This window comes from Mus caroli, unplaced genomic scaffold (assembly GCF_978045245.1).
Source record: "Mus caroli unplaced genomic scaffold, Mus_caroli_1 scaffold_2, whole genome shotgun sequence".
Taxonomy (NCBI): domain Eukaryota; kingdom Metazoa; phylum Chordata; class Mammalia; order Rodentia; family Muridae; genus Mus; species Mus caroli.
Window position 1 is genome coordinate 126891262 of NW_028227257.1, and position 4310 is coordinate 126895571.

The 4310-nt window shown below is 38.1% G+C and overlaps 1 non-coding gene across 1 annotated transcript; it reads right to left on the reverse strand.

The window, feature by feature from the left end:
* Window positions 1–3961: 3961 nt before the first annotated feature.
* On the reverse strand, window positions 3962–4068 carry LOC115030574 (U6 spliceosomal RNA). The gene has a single exon (XR_003836146.1). It is a non-coding gene; the product is annotated as a U6 spliceosomal RNA (small nuclear RNA).
* Window positions 4069–4310: the final 242 nt, after the last annotated feature.

Here is a 4310-nt window from a genome sequence, read left to right on the forward strand (position 1 = left end):
TATATTATAAAAATAACACAAAGCAGTGGCATTTCTATGAAGTAAAAATTAACTGTCTAAAAAAGAAATTGAGAGATCTGCCCATTCATAGTAATACATTTATCTAATAAGGCTTTCAGTCTTATAAAATCTATACATATTGAATAAAGAGATCAACAAGCTGTCAATAAATTGAAGGATATCACACGTTCATGGATTAGATAAGCTAAGTTTGTGAAATTTTCCATACTTCTGTGAGCAGTCTACAAAGTCAGTTGTTCCTCTCAGAATCATTTTGGTCTACTCTTGAAGGCCTCTGTCACAGAATGTATTGACTGTATATTTATTCATAGTTATAGTTGCTAAACTGTGAAGAGGGAGGAGGCAGATAGTTTTACAGAAAGCTTCATTTGTAATTTTCAAATAGGAGTCAGTAGCAATATAAACAAATAAATAGTTACAACATGCCCTAATTCAGCAGAGTTTGACATGCTAAGGAAGAAGCAAAAAACATGTGTTAAAGGAGGACCTACAGGACTCCATCAATATTTACCAAGAGAAATAAGAGGAATCTCAGGGGCATGTCTTCAAGATACTTCATGATGAATGAATAATAAATAGGTAAGAGAGTTGATCAAATATAGTTCCTTTCAATTATAGCAAATTTAACACATAGCAAATTCTATGCTGGCTCTGATGTCATCTTGGGATGATTTGAAATTTGGAAATCGCAATACCACAGTGTAGCACCAAGATGCTGAAAAGATTGAGGCAGCTCATGGGAGAACAGAATAATGAAAACCAAAAGCCCCACCACTTGGCATTGTCCTTCACAAAATCTAAAGAACAACCAATTTACCAAAATGCTGAGGAACACCATGATGGAGAAGACAAGAGTGTTCTTTAGACTGTTAAGGTAGCAGTCCTCTGCAAGCTGAACTGACAGTGGAGAGTGTTGCAGATCTGAGCCTGCTGATAGCAATCAGAAGGAAAAGATCCTAACCAGCAGATGCAGGATCACAGCATCTCATTGTCAGATAGAAAATAAATTAGACAACAAAGATAGGTCAGCAGACAAGAGTCAGATCTGGAGGGAAGGAGCCAGCTGTGCTGCCACTGTCTAACACAGCAATCAGATCCCAGGGGCAACTCAGTCTAAAGCCAATGACAGCAATGTTTACATAATTACAGAACAGTTCTAATAGTGCTTTCCACAAAAATATAAAAAAAATTTCCAACATACACATAGAAGTAAATAGTATCATAACTAATTAAAGCAGTCTTGAATAAAATAAGCAAAATTAAAGCACCACATTTTTACAAAATGTAACAAAATTTACTATACTGCTGTCATGTCAAACTATTACTTGAATAAACAGCATAATATTCAATGAAACAAAATTAAGTACAAGGTACAAGATGAAGACATTTATAGTCAATGCATTATCAACAAAAGTCAAGGAACATACAAAAGAGAAAAACAATCTCTCTAATAATGAAATCGAGAAAACTGGATGTACAGCTACAAAGTGAAATTAGACTATCTCATAGCATTAATTAAACAATGAATTTCAGGATTAAACACAAGGCTTAGGTGGTACTCTGAATAAAAATGGCCCCCATAGGCTCACAGGGAAGGGCACTATTAGGAGATGTGGCCTTGTTGGAGTAGGTATGGTCCCATTAGAAGAAGTGTATCACTGGGGGTGGGCTTTGAGGCTTTAAAAGCTCAATCCAGGTCAGTGTCATGCTCTTTTACTGCTGCCTTAAATTCCAGATGTTTAATTCAGCTCCTGCTCCAGCACCATGTCTGTCTGCATGCTACCATGCTTCCTATGACAATAATGGACTTAAACGGAACTGTAAGCCACCCCCAATTAAATGTATTTCTTCATAGAAGTTTCTGCTGTCATGGTGTCTCATCACAATATATCCTTAATATAGCTACTAAGTACAAAATTTGCAGAAGTAAAAAGAAAAATTCTCATTTCTGCTGGTTTTAAATAATGATGTTTCTGGGATGGAACCCAAAGTACAGGCAACAAAAGAGTATGGGGAATATATTTGTAGATCCCACAAATATATTGTATAACACAATGGGGAAGGTTAACAGAACGAAGACAAAACCTGAGCTCAAGATGATACCTTATGATCCAAATACCCCATCAAAGGTTAATATCCAAAAGATGCACAGGATTCTAACCAACAGTAAACTGAATAACTCAATTTCAAAATGGCAAAAGATCCTAATAGACACTCCTTCAAAGAAGACACTGAATGACCAGTTGATAAATGAAAAAGGCTCAATATCACTAGCTATCTGAGAAATGAACACTAAATCCACAATGAGATACCACCTACATCTAGTAATATAGATTTGTTAAAATAGAAAAATATTACAGATATTGATGAAACGATGAAAAGAGAAACCCATGGTCACTGATAAAGGCGATGTAAATTAGCATGGCCATTGTGAAGAACAGTATGGAGGTTCCTTTGGGTCCACATCACTCGATCCAAAGGGTATAATGCTAAGCGAAATGAGCAGACTCAGAAAATCAAATTCCAAGTAACCCCACTTCCATGTACAATAAGGAAAGTTTAACCTAAAGACAGAAGAAAGCTGTGTTTGCCAGAGACTAGATTGCGGGGACTCCACAACAATATATTTTACCTAGGCAGGAGAGAGAATTTAAGAGATATATTATCAATTTTGGCAACATATTCTAAACTTGATAATTGCTACTTTAGATTTCAAGTGACTTTTCCATTAAGTTCTTTTTTAAAATTTTATTAGGTATTTTCCTAATTTACATTTCCAATGCTATCCAAAAAGTCCCCAATACACTCCCCCCCCCACTCCCCTACCCACCCACTCCCACTTTTTGGCCCTGGCATTCCCCTGTACTGGGGCATATAAAGTTTGCAAGTCCAATGGGCCTCTCTTTCCAGTGATGGCCGACTAGGCCATCTTTTGATACATATGCAGCTAGAGTCAAGAGCTCTGGGGTACTGGTTAGTTCATATTGTTGTTCCACCTATAGGGTTGCAGATCCCTTTAGCTCCTTGGGTACTTTCTCTAGCTCCTCCATTGGGGGCCCTGCGATCCAACCAATAGCTGACTGTGAGCATCCACTTCTGTGTTTGATAGGCCCGAGCATAGTCTCACAAGAGACAGCTATATCTGGGTCCTTTAAGCAAAATCTTGCTAGTGTATGCAATGGTGTCAGTGTTTGGAAGCTGATTATGGGATGGATCCCTGGATATGGCAGTCTTTAGATGGTCCATCCTTTCGTCACGGCTCCAAACTTTATCTCTGTAACTCCTTCCATGGGTGTTTTGTTCCTAATTTTAAGAATGGGCACAGTGTCCACACTTTGGTCTTCGTTCTTCTTGAGTTTCATGCGTTTAACAAATTGTATCTTATATCTTGGGTATCCTAAGTTTTTGGGCTAATATCCACTTATCAATGAGTACATATTGTGTGAGTTCCTTTGTGATTGTATTACCTCACTCAGGATGATGCCCTCCAGGTCCATCCATTTGCCTAGGAATTTCATAAATTCTTTCCTTTTAATAACTCAGTAGTACTCCATTGTGTAAATGTACCACATTTTCTGTATCCATTCCTCTGTTGAGGGACATCTGGGTTCTTTCCAGCTTCTGGCTATTATAAATAAGGCTGCTATGAACATAGTGGAGCATGTGGCCTTCTTACCGGTTGGAACATCTTCTGGATATATGCCCAGGAGAGGTATTGCGGGATCCTCTGGTAGTATTATGTCCAATTTTCTGAGGAACCGCCAGACTGATTTCCAGAGTGGTTGTACAAGCTTGCAATCCCACCAACAATGGAGGAGTGTTCCTCTTTCTCCACATCCTCGCCAGCATCTGCTGTCACCTGAGTTTTTGATCTTAGCCATTCTGGCTGGTGTGAGGTGGAATCTCAGGGTTGTTTTGAGTTGCATTTCCCTGATGATTAAAAAATATGGAACGCTTCACGAATTTGCGTGTTATTCTTGGGCAGGGGCCATGCTAATCTTCTCTGTATCGTTCCAATTTTAGTATATGTGCTGCCGAAGCTAGCACCATAAAGTTTTTAATAGTAATGTATGTCCATTATATCATGTACAACTATAGCAATTCCTTATGTATATATACATAAGCATATACAAAGTTTACTTATCAATTAGAATACACTAAAATACATGAAATTATATTTCTGGGTTTGGAATATAGCTCAGTGGGAGAGGACTTTCCTAGTATATATGAAGGCCTGGATTTAGTCCTAATGCACAGAAGGGAGGGAGAAGAAGAGGCAGAAGGAGGAG